The following is a 13,613-nucleotide window of genomic DNA, read 5'->3' as shown; positions in this document are numbered from 1 at the left end:
GAAACCCTACTCACAACAAAAGACGTTTTCTCATTAGAAGACATTGATTTTGGGGTTAAACACCTGGCAAATGGGAAAGCTAAGGACATTGAAGGTTATCAGGCAGAAATCTTAAAAATTGAAGGTCTTGTCCTCATCCCCCACATCCACAAGCTTTTCAATCAAGCAGTCAAGCAAGGGTTCCCTAAACCATGGACTCAGAGCCTCATTATCCCTATTTTTAAAAGTGGGGAAACAAATAACCCCTCTAATTCTTGGACAATTATGATCAACCCTCTCTTAGCCAAGTTATATGGTATTATTTTGGACAAGAAGTTGAGCATATGGCTTGAAAGTGAAGGTAAGCAGGCTAAAGGCCAAGCGGGTTTTAGAAGGCATCACTCAACAACAGACCACCTCGTAAATGGTAAATTTCTCATAATAGACTTATCAGACTTATTATTAATTATAATTCCATTTACGGTTAAGAGTATTAGAGAAATGAGAGGAGGATTGGGTAAATTCTAACTAGGAGAAATGTTTAGAAGTCCGGTTTGAATTTTCTTTAACTAAATGACACGTATTATTTGTGATCCTTAATTAAAAAAAATAAAATGAACATTGGGTAAATTCTGAATATAAAGGAAGCTCTAAAGTCGTTTTTTTAATCTTTTTAACTAGATTATTCATGTTATTGATCCTTCATTTTGCTATCTACTATTTATCTTTTTGCACTAGTGCTCCTTAGAAAAATTCTGGTGTTGTGAGCAAAGATAGATTGATTATATATAAATTTCCATAACAACTCCTTAGTCATTTATTCATATCTTCTTGTTGTTAGTTGCATCTGAATAACTTATAATCTCTAATTTTTGTTGTTGGAACTTTATTACATGAAAAATGTGAATCTAATTATCAAAGAAATATCGAGCTTAATTATGTATGTTGATTTTGTGCAAAACCAAGTAGATAATGTCTAACGTTTTACTTCAAATAATTCCTTGAAGAATCATTCATATTTCTCACTCGAAGTTAATAAAGGGAGTGGATGGGAAAAAATGGAAAATTTGTAGAACAAATAATTGGTTGAACTCTTGGTTGAACATTTTTTTGCATGTAATATTACGTTTTCTAAACTACCTCTTATCAAATAAATATAAATTTATCTTATTTTTAATATATACATATTATATTATATGTCAATTTTATATTAAAATTTTAAACATCATTCATTATTTCAAATACTTTTGATTTTTTTTTAAATTTCTTTAAAATATTATGTTAACACATAAACCTATGTCACTTTTGCACAAAAATAAAGATTTCTTTGCAATCCCAAAGAAGTTGGAGAGCCGGAGCAAGGAGAATGGCGGACCTTCGAGCACCTAGGGTTTCAGAAAAAACTCGATACGCTGCCGCCGTCCCCAGAGATCAGCCAGGCTCCGGAACAGCTTGGCATCTGGTTGAAGGGTTCTCAAAGATCGAGTTATCGGTTTGTTTTTCTCTGGTTTTCACTGCAGGAAAGAATATTCATGGATCGGATCAAAGGCGCCACCGGCAGAAGGAAACCCCTCACCTCTTGGAGCAGGCCGATAATTTAAAGGTGGATCTGGGTTTTTCTCCTCAAAACCCTGGATTTTTCGCTTTAACACAGTGCGATTATATACAGATTTGGGTAGCTGAGCTAGCAAGCGTGGGGGATTCAGATCATCCCATTCCTCGATTTGATGGAGCTGCGCAACCCCTTCCGCGTTCCGCTTCAGTCAAATTCCTCGAGGGTGTTGTCTTCTGGCTCCGATCCCATTTCAGGGACGGGAAATCACCTGGGAAAGGGCCGATTTATGCAGGTAAAGATTGTTGGCGTTTCATCAGGCCAATCGAGCCACTGCTGTATTTTGCACGCAAAGAGGAGGGACTGCATGTTGCAGATCCAACCCAGTTCAAAAATGCATGGCACAAATTACACAGATCCAGGCCGGATCCAATAGATAGGAGCAGAATTCAAGACATTATGGAACCCAGCCAACAGATCGAAGGGGATAAGTATCGAATGATCAGAGGGCATGCTCGTCACGTCACTCAGAAGGTAGATCGACCCAATAGGAGGCAAAATCTGGAAGAAGGCACACAGCTTGACCACTTGGCAACCAGCAAAGACTCTGGCTCAGGCAGAGATCAGCCAGACCACAGAAATCAGGTAACCAAAAATAGTTTCCAGATTTTTATTAAAACCCCTGAGAAGAAATCTCTCTTAGTATGGGTAAGTGGAAATAGTACTGTATCGCTGTTAAAGCAGCAAATTTGTGCTTTGATTGGCTACCCTGGCCAGATCCAGCACCTAGTCAGCGGAAGATGGTCTCTCCAGGACCACAGAACCCTGGGGAGCTACGAGATCAGTCCTGGAGAAACCATTGCTGTGAATCTCAGGCTGAGAGGAGGGGCACCTTCTCAGGGACAGCCAAGCAGTTCAGGAGGGGAAAAGGGGAAATCAGTACCCCAGAATAAACCTAAGGGAGCTCCATCATATAAAAACATACTTCAAGGCAACAGAGAGTCAGGACCTCCCCCAGATCAAGGTGGATATACACCTCGGCCATACATAGTAGAACAGCTAGGGCAATCTCCAGCCCTAAATCTTGATTTTACAGGGATGGATGACTATGTTAAGTCATATGAATCGCAGGCACTAATATGCCGTTTCAACAGCTTCTGGCCAACACCAACGAATCTATTCCACTGGATCTTCAAAAATTGGACCATGGAATGCGATATACACCTGTGCTCCAAAGGTTTCTTCATAGTCAGATTTGCATCCATGGAAGTCAGAGATACAATTATCAATGCCGGGCCTTGGTTCTGGGGAACGGCGGGGCTGTTTATAACCCCATGGTTTACAGACTTCGATCCAAACAAAATGACAGTTACCAAAGTGCCGGTATGGGTTCGTCTTCACAACCTCCCCCTGCATTTCTGGAGCGAACAAGTCTTGGAAGGAATTGGAAACAGTATCGGGAAATACATCAAAACAGATATGGAAAGGATTGACGAAAGGATCTTCACTTTCGCACGGATCTGTGTGGAAGTGGACTTAAGTAAAGGGCTGCCTGACAACATAAGGCTGATATACAAACAACAGATTTGGTCGCAATCACTAGATTACGAAAATACTGCCTTTAGATGTAGGCTCTGCAGACAAACAGGACACCTGCAAAGCACATGCCCAGAAGCAAAAAAAGTGAACAACAAAAGAAAGCAGAAAGGGAAGCAGAAGAAAGGTTGGCTCTTTTCCCCTCCGGCCTCAGATGACGAAGAATCGGAAGCTGAAGAGGAAGACACTCCCACAGAGAAAGCCGAGGCTCCCCAGGAAACGAGGAACCAGAAGGAAACCACAACAGATACCAAGGCTGTACAGCTTCACCAAAATCAGGCAGAGAAGACAAATGAGGAACAGAACATGGGAGGGATAAAGCGACACCACAAATCAGACACATCAGACTCAGACAAGGAATCAGGCATGCAGGAAGCAGAAACACAGTTAGTCATTGCCTCGATCGAGCCCACTCAAGGAGTATGGCGCAAGGTCGAAAAGAAAAAAGGAAGAAAAACTTGAAGCATGAGTCACAAATGTATTTCAGTTTTTTTCTTTTTTTCTTTTCCTCTCTCTCTCTTTTCTCTCTCTCTCTCTCTCTCTTCTTTTCTCATCTTTTTAGCACGTTAGTCCGTTAACGTTGCGAAGGGTGCCAAGGCACCTGTGCCCATCGGGCAGCTATGGAAAGGCATCACGCATCTGCAATTGTAACTTTTCATTTTTTAAATAAAAGGTTACAGATTTTTTCTTTGGAAAAAAAAAATGTCACTTTCGCACAATAAACAAAAGCCATTTGCTGGCAATTTACAAAAAGCAAAAGCAGTAATATTTCCACCATGTGGCTCTTGTTATATATTGCACGGGATTAATAAAAAAACCATTAGTAATGATTACGGAGGATTAAGCCATAAATTTTGACTGTACTGAAGTACTTACTAATTGATTTGATGGAAGTATTCACTATCATTGTTAATTGATTGTTGGTGGCATTCTTAATTAATTGTATAAACAATTGGTGAAAAAAAAAAAAATCCGACAAACCAATTGAAAAAAATATATATATATATGAAAATTGAAAATTTGATTTTTGTTTTTCAAAATATTTGATTTAATATTATAATTTTGGAAAACTTTCATGAACTTTATAGGTCAAAGTATTTTGACCATACACTGATTACAATATACCGTGCCTTTAAACAAGTATAATAATAATAATCATTTAATTTTAAGATTATGGTCAAGTTAGATATCAAATTGTTGTATGAGACCTTTTCATTTGTGAGTGAGATAAGGAACCCAAGTCTTAATAGGAATTTGACTACTAAAGTCAATAAAAGTGTACATACTCTATTCACTTCTTAATTTAAGCATGTGACCTATTGTAAAAAAATCACATACTCTCAATCATTAAATTTTTCAAATTATACTCTACACAATTCTCATGAAAAAATATATTATAACTTATAATATCATCTTATATAAACTTTATCTTTATAATATTTTTAGAAAATTTGAATTAATATTTTTAATAATAAAATTTAATTGTCAAGTTTCCGCATTATAATTCATTGTTTTTTATAATAAATATTTAAACAATTAAAACTTTGGAAAAAAATTATATAGATCATAAATACATAGGTATCGTAGCAAAGTGGGAGAGTGTTTCACGACTTATTTTTTATTTAACAAATTTTTTTCATAAATGTACAACATAATGTTAATTTTTTTTGCGCTTTTTATCAAGTCTTAATATATTTAATCTTCTAATTTTGTATGTATCTTTTTAATATTAAAAAAAATGCATTTTTCCTTATTGGGGTGTTAGAGTATGTCTTAATGGAAGAGGGGAGCTCACCATATTGTTGTTGTTCATCCCATTTAAGAGGGGATGGCGTGGATATCCCACCCCATGTAGACACACATATTAAGCATCATACCTTCCTTCACATTAAAATGGTAGCTCTCATTCCGTTTGTGAGTTCTCAACATGATTGTTGTGGCTCTATGTTCTTCTGCAGCCTCTGTGACATTCCCCGCCATAGGTGAGATATTTCTCCCATGGTGTTGCCTTTGTGGAAACTTTGTCTATCTGTCACAACTTTGTGTTCTTCTGCAATCCCTATGGCACACTCTTACTTAAGGTGGAATATCTCCTCCACAGTGTTGGCTCTGTGGGAACTCAGTTGCATGAAGGTATTGGTTCTCGAGAGGTTGACCTTCATTACATGCACCCGATGTTGATCTTTCAAGCGAGGAACATCGTGATAACGGCTAAGGAAGTCACTTATGAGATTTTGGAAGATGTGACTTCAAGGGACAAAGACAAAATAGAAAGTGGTTGGCAATAATTCAAGCTTTGTCCACAACATCTCCACACTTAGTGGGAAAACAATTGTGGGGTGATTTTTACTATGTCCAATCTCTGCAACATTCTCAGTTTGTTAGGTTTTGCATGGTGGACTCTAGTTTCTAGTCTATAAGGCATCTCGGTGGTGTGTACTTTCATTGGTCTGCCCGAGATTTTATGGTTGTAGGACTTGGCTTGCAGATTCTCTTTGTTTGTTCATTCATTATTACAACCTATTAATCTAACTTCAAGACACTTCTACCAGTTGAGTGTTAAATTTCTGTTAATATTCTCCTAGACCCTATCAACCTATTTCTTTAGTTTTCCCTTCAACTAGGGGACATCTTTAACCGGGACTCTCTTACCTTTGAGTACCATGCCATGTCAACAAATGCGAGCTAGTCAGGGATCTGGAGACTAAGGTCCTCAGGGTCAACCTTGGGCTCAATCCCAAACTTAGAATACTATGGACATATTCCATTCTTCAACCCCCCTTGAAATCTAAGAGGAAATTCAACAGTTAGAAGCCTTAACTACAAATGACTGCCAAGCCTACTCTGATTCTGAAATCTAAGATGAAGTAGCCAATTGGGTTCTCAAACATGGTCATAACGGGGGACGATGAAGCCAACGTCTCAATTCTATTACCCTCTATTGGAAAATGAAGATGCCCTTGGGTAGGGTCCTGAAGGAAAAGAACAAGGACCACAATGACATTATTGCTTGTCTTAATTAAATTTAATGAGTCCAATGCCACCAATGCTCTTGTCTTGTCAGCCCAGATGCTCATTTGGAACACATAGACAACCATCTACAATGTAGCCTCAAGCGTCCATCTCTAGCATGCACAAGCTCCCAAGATCTGGCCTCAATCACTTCATTAGATAATTGATGCTTCTTCCAACCTCTCCACTTATATTTTTTACTTTCGATAAAACTATTTCTTTAAGCAACTATGTAGCTAGCAGTAACTCGCAGTTGAATTTTGGTATATCTAGACTAGGACATGTCAACAACTTGCACTACAAGTCAGTTTATTCTAAGATGGTTTTAATTGATAAAAAGTAAGTCACTGTCAGTGGTTCTGGTTTCCCTTGTGGTAGAATGCAACAGGGCTCTAGTTAAACAATGATTTCTGATTTTGTATGATGTTCTTTTTAGGTAATAGAAATCTTTAAAAAAAAAAATCTAAGCTTGGCAGGACTACATCTTCATCATGTCCAATATATCACCCGGATCGGATTGGGGATCGAACCGGTGACTTCACATAAAGGAGTGCCTTAACAAAGCACCCTATCGCTATTTATCCAAGAGCCCGTGGACAATAGAAATATTAATTTCAAAAAAAATGTATTTTTCTTATTTATTAATCGTAATATTATTATAATTAAAAACAAATGCGTGTTTACCTTATTTATTAATCATAACATTGTTATGGGGAATTCACAAGTTTCACTTTGTATCTCTACAACACTACAAGGCTTTTTGCAATGCTAAACAGGTCTCCTACAATCTTATGGCTACTAGCTTAGCTAGCCTTGCTCCCCCCCCCCAATGCTGGTGCCTGATATAGTTGCCTTCAATTCTATGATCTCCAATGGGTCGAAACTTCAAAAGACAAATCCTTCATGCTTTGTCAAAAATATTGAGGATATTCTTAAGGTAGATATCAATGCTTCTTGGTCCAAAACAAGCGCTCTTCAGTTTGCGAGACAAGGTTTAATGGCTTAGTTCACGAGGATCTAGACTTCCCTAAGTTCCTTGAAGGAGTGGGTAAATAAAACTTGGAAACTATTGATAACATGTCATGTTTCCTCTTCTTTATGCGAGATAGGGTTTTATACCTTCTTCTTCGACGATAAGGAAGACCGAGACTTTTCTTCAAAAGAGGCCCTTATTTCATGGGTGACCAGGGTCTCTATTTAGATCTATGGAGCACAAATTTTAACTCGGAACGTGATGTTCCTTCAACAATTTTGGTTTGGTTTATAATCCCTTTCCTTCCTCTGCATTGTTAGAATGATGCCTGATCCATGTGGATATTGGTGGCCACTCGCCTATTCCACTTGAACCCTCACGATTATTTCTTTTAGTTTTTCAATTTCCTTAATTGTAGCACAGTTTACTATTTTTGACAGTTTTTCAGTCCTAAACTTCAGGAGCCGTTTTGAGGCCCTAAATGACATTTTTTGGCAAAATTCAATTAGCGATTACAAAAGTAATCACTTCGGCAGTTTTAGTCCTTGAAGATATCTTTCCAACGAGGTATCATACACGTCAAACAGAGATAATATGACCAAGTTATGACCTCGAGAAGTTGGCTGCCCAACTAACCCCGGTGGGGCCCGTAAACTCTTGGTGTTACATCTCCTCAGGTTAGCGTTCTGCTTGTTAGGGTTTTCTCTTATTGTTCAATAATAAAAAGGCCCTTGAGCCTCATTGTAAATCAGTTTAGAGGCATGTAGCTGCCACATCTCTTCTCAGAGATAAGATACCATCGCCCAAGCTATCTTATTTCCATTTTGTTTGTAAGCATAGTTCAATATTTTTCTATTAATGAAATGAAGTGTTTTTATATTGCATCTCTGTGTTTATGAGTATATCTATAAGTTGTTGTATTCATTTTTAAGTTCAGATCAGTGGTATTAACGTGATCTGCTCTTTCTCTATTTTTCTTTGCATGTCCCCAACAAGGTTAGGGTATAAGGACTTAGGGCTCTACCTAGTTGAACCATTGTAGGATCAACCTTGCAAAACCCAACAACCTCCCATGATGGAAGAAAAGAAAGATGAGGGGGTAGGATATCCTTTCAAAATGTTGCTCGAAGAATCCCTCGAGTGACAGAGGGACACGATGATGGATAACTTTTCCCAAATCCTTCGACGGCTACCCGCAGGCGATGCATCTTCATCCAGCGGCCACTCTGGAGGTGCCACTCCTTTTAAAGTAGAAGTTAACTTCGATATTCCCATATTCGAAGGCCTCATAGATGCAAACGTCGTAGATAAATGGTTAAAACTATTGGAAGGATATTTTTTAGTTCATGACTTTTCCAATCAGGAAAAGATTACATTTGCACTTCTCAAATCCACCCCACACGTCAGTGACTAGTGGAAAACCTACTATGAACAAAAGGAAGAGAGTGAAACCTTGTTGTTTTCAGTTGCACCCACTTGGAATTCTTTCCAAGACACCATCAAGGAATAATATTACCATGTCGGGAGCTATGAAGATAAATACATAAAGTGGACCACGCTACGGCAGGGAAGGGACCAAGATGTGTTAGAGCTCACAAATACTTTCCATACCCTTCGCACGAACTGGGTATCAAGGATACTGAGCGTCATTTGGTGCTTAAGTACCACGGTTGTGTACGCAAGTACATCCAGGACAAGATGGAGTTCCTAGACATTTCCTCGCTCGGCACGGTGTATCGGTACGCTGTAAAGATTGAGCAGAAGTTTAAATAGAAGAAGCGAGACTTTGGATCTGCAAATCCAAAGCAAGGAAAAGGTGCCCCCAAACCACAGAACAAGGGACCAAGTCAAGGCGGGGCTACCCAGGACAACCCACCGAAGCTACAAGTAAATAACAACACCACGAAGATGAAGAAAGATACGGGAAAATGGTGTGAGTTCCATAAGAGCTCCACTCAAAATACAAGTGAGTGTCGAGCCAAGCAGTCACTGGTGGCCGAGCTGAAGGCTTCCGAATCAGACATAGGTTCTGACTCTGAATCAGAACCCAATAAGGGGACTAACAAAGGGAAGCAGATCATTGATGTGGAGCACAGTGCCACCGTGGCCACCACAAAGATCCAGAAAATTGAGCCTGAAGATCTAAAGGAGGGGGAACGCCTCTTCCACTCACAGATGTCGGTGAAGGGTTCTTCGCTGCAGTTCATTGTCGACAGTGGGAGCCAAAAGAACCTCATCTCAACAGAAGCCGTGAAGCAACTAGGCCTAAAGATTACAACACATCCACAATCGTACACCATCAGGTGGCTTCACCAAGGACGAGATCTTCTCGTTAGCCAGTAGTGTCGCCTTCCCTATAGCATCAAGCCCTTCACGGATGAGGTACTATGTAACGTTGCTCCTCTTGAAGTTTCTTATGTATTTTTAGGACAACCATACTTGTGGAAGCGACATGTTGTATATGAGTCTAGACCTCACTTTGTGATTATTACTTTGGCTAATAAGTTGTACAGGATACCAGAGGTAGCCCTACCTACCGCCATCTCTTTGATCACTGCAAAGCAATGCAGTAAGATCATTTCCCAGACCAGGAAATTCATTTTCCTTATGATTTGCCCCCAAGGCAAGAAGAAGTTTGTGGCCACGGCTTCCAGGCATGGCTCCTCTGCACAACAGCAATAGATGGACAAGGTCGTGGAGGAGTACAGGGACATTTTCGCCTCACCCACAGGAGTACCTCTGCACTATCAGGTATATCACACCATCGATCTGACCACGGGCACGCCGCTGCCCAATGGACCGATCTATCGACACTCTCTTCTGGAGAACGATGAGATCAAGAGGCGGATTCAAGAACTACTGCAGAAAGGGCACATCAAGCCAAGTTCATCATCCTGTGGGAGTCTGATTGTATTGGTACAGAAAAAGGATTAGACATGGAGGCTCTGTATTGACTATCGGGCGCTGAACAAGATCACTGTCCAGAATAGATAACCAATCCCGCAGATTGATGACCTTCTAGACTAGCTCAAGGGAGCCAAATATTGCAATAAAATTGACTTGAAATCAGGTTATCACCAGGTGCCTCTTGAACCCTCTGATGTGTGGAAGACTGCCTTCAAATCCAAGGAGGGAATTTTTGAATGGTTGGTCATGCCATTTGGATTGACAAATTCCCCTGCAACCTTCATGAGACTGATGGACGACATCTTGCGGCCCTTCACCAATGCATTCGTGGTGGTGTATTTAGATGACATCTTGATCTTCAACCAGAGTTGGGAAGAGCACCTCCACCATATTCGACAGGTCCTTCAAACCCTTCGACAACACAAGTTGTGTGCTAACTTGGAGAAATGTACCTTTGGCCTAACCCAGGTTCAATATCTGGGGTACATCATTGATGATCAGGGTGTACATGTGGACCCATCCAAGATACAAGTCATTCAGGATTGCCCAGCCCCAACCACTCTAACAGAGCTCCACAGCTTTTTGGGTCTTGCCAATTTCTACCGTAGGTTCGTGTTGGGGTTCTCTCATATCGCTTGGCCTTTAAGTCAAGTCACCAAGGGCGGAGCGAAAGCCAAGTTCTTTTGGTCGAAAACCCAGCAGCAAGTGTTCTCTGAGTTGAAGAATCACCTCTATTCTGCACTAGTGCTCACATTACCAAACTTGCAACAACCATTTGAGATTGAGACAAATGCCTCTGACTATGCTATTGGTGTAGTTCTTACTCAACATGGGCATCCAGTGGCTTACCACAGTGAGACACTTTCAGACACAGTCCGAAAGTACCCCACTTATGACAAAGAAATGTATTCCATTGTGCAGGCCTGCTGTCAATGGAAGCATTACATTCTGGGGAAGGAAACAGTCATCCACACAAACCACCGGCCTCTACAACCGTCATCATAAATGGTCCACCTATCTGCAACAATTCCATTTGAACATTAAGTATAAGAAGGGCAGCAGCAATAATGTTGTTAATCACTATGCTAATCATTGCGCTCAACTCCTATGTGCATGAGACATCGGGGTGGCTGCATATTTACAAAGCGATCCAGAATTTGAAAGCATATACCAGACACTCCTGGAAGGGAAGAAAGTTCCAAATTTTCACCTTCAGGATGCACTGTTATGCCACTTGGGACACATATTTGTTCCTTCAAGTGAGCGTGCCAAGATGATTTGGGAGGCGCACTACAGTCGGGTCATTGGGCATTTCGGAGTAGAGAAAATCGTGGCAGTATTGCAGAAGTATTTTTATTGGCCGAAACTTCGTCAGGATTTTGGGAATTACATTAGATCTTGCATCGTCTATGTCATTGCCAAACCAACCATCAAGAATAAAGGCATGTATACTCTTCTACCTACTCCTAGTCGTCCTTGGGAATCTTTCTACATGGATTATATGTCAGGCCTTCCTTCTACTAAGCACAACAATGATTGCGTTTCAATGGTTGTCGACAGATTCTCTAAGATGGCCATCATGGCGGCCTACAAGAAGAGTATCACAATAGAGGCCACTGCTAAGCTCTTCTTTGAGCGAGTGTGGATACACTTTGGGATCCCAAAGTCCATTATCTCAAATCAGGACAGTAGATTCCTAAGTTCAGTTTGGTTAAGTCTCTGGTCGATGCTGGATACAAAACTCACTAAGTCCACGGCTTTCCATCCCCAAACTGATGGCCAAACAGAGGTCGTCAATAGGATCATCGTACACATTCTACGCATGTACAACTCGAAGCATCCACGCACATGGAATGAAAGTCTCTTCTATGTCCAACACAGCTACAACAAAGCTCTCCACCGCTCAACAGGCCATAGCCCCTTTCAGGTAGGGTTTGGATTTCAAACATTATGCCCCATTGATGTGGCCATATCATTTGCATCCACTCAAGTAGATTCGGCTCACGTGCAATCCGAAGCTGAAAGGGCTAACAACTTCATTGAGCGCATTCAACACATCCGCCAATAGGTCCATGATATATTGGACAAATCCAATGCTAAGTACAAGCAGCACCATGATCAACATCGAGTGCCGCAGAAATTTTAGGTGGGCGACAAAGTTTGGCTACATTTGCAGAAGGAGCGCCTTGTTGGACCCCACCATAAGCTTCGCCCGCTCCGATATGGGCCATACACCATCACCAAGGCCGTTGGGGACAATGCCTTTGAGCTCAGTATCCCACCATTCCTTGGTTTGCACCGAGTGTTCAGTATAGATTGCCTTCAACCATACTTTCCATCATTGTTGGACACATCTGACATTGCAGAATAACTCACACCAACAGAGCTCAACCCGGACTGCATGGAACAGGCCACAACTGATCAGATCATGGACACACAGATCAAGAACACTCGGCAACAGAGGATACAACTATATCGAGTTGTCAAAGCAGGCCAACTCCTTCACCAAGGCAAATGGCTCACCAGGGACCAAGTTCAGCAAAAGTTTCCTCATCTCATGGAGGAACTCAACACAATGGGGACCATTGCTTCCTAAGGGGGGAGGACTGATCCAGGTGGATATTGGTGGCCACCCACCTATTCCACTTGGACCCTCAAGATTGTTTATTTCAGTTTTTCAGTTTCATTAATTGTAGCACAGTTTACTATTTTTGGCAGTTTTTCGGGTCCTAAACTTCCGGAGTCGTTTTGAGGCCCTAAACGATGCTTCTTCTTTTTTTTTTGGTCAAAATTCAACTAGCAATTGTGTAGGTATTTGCATCGGAAGTTGTAGTACTCGAAGATATCTTTCCAATGAGGTATCATATGCGTCAAACAAAGATAATATGACCCATTTACAACCCCGGGAAGTTAGTTGCCCAGCTAACCCCAACAGAGCCAATAAACTCTTGGTGTTACATCTCCTCGGGTTAGGGTTTTGGTTGTTTAGTGTTTTCTCTTATTGTTCAATAATAAAAAGGCCTTTTAGCCTCATTGTAACTCAGTTTAGAGGCATGTAGCCGCCACATCTCTTCTCAGAGATAAGCTATCTTATTTCCATTTTGTTTGTAAGCATAGTTCAGTATTTTTCTATTAATGAAATGAAGTGTTTTTTTGCTACATCTCTGTGTTTATGAATATATTTGTAAGTTGTTGCGTTCCAGTTTAATTTCGAATCAATGCCACTTTTAAAAGCATTGGAAATGCCCTAGGTAAGTATATTGGTTGTGTCGAGCCACATGAGGGTTTGTTTTTTTTGTGTCGAGATCTGTGTGGAAGTAGATCTGGACAAATGGATTCTAACATTAATAAATATCAACTTGGGTAACTAGCCCCATATCTAAGAGGTGGAGTATGACCAACTTCCTTTTCAGTGCAAAGTTTATCACGAGTACAGACACTTTTTTAGCAAAAAAAATATCAAGGAGCAATAGAATCAGGTGGACGAATGGGATCAATGGCAATAGCACAAAATTTGAAGAGGACCAACCAAACAAACTAACAAATGACCACAACAGAGAAATCTAGCAAGGAGCAAAGGTGTAACAACCCTAG

This window comes from Pinus tabuliformis, chromosome 9, assembly GCF_031772625.1.
Source record: "Pinus tabuliformis cultivar Carrire ecotype Pingquan chromosome 9, CPIR1, whole genome shotgun sequence".
In the NCBI taxonomy this organism is placed as follows: Eukaryota; Viridiplantae; Streptophyta; class Pinopsida; order Pinales; family Pinaceae; genus Pinus; species Pinus tabuliformis.
The sequence above is the reverse complement of the archived record's forward strand: the minus strand, read 5'-3'. Positions refer to the sequence as shown.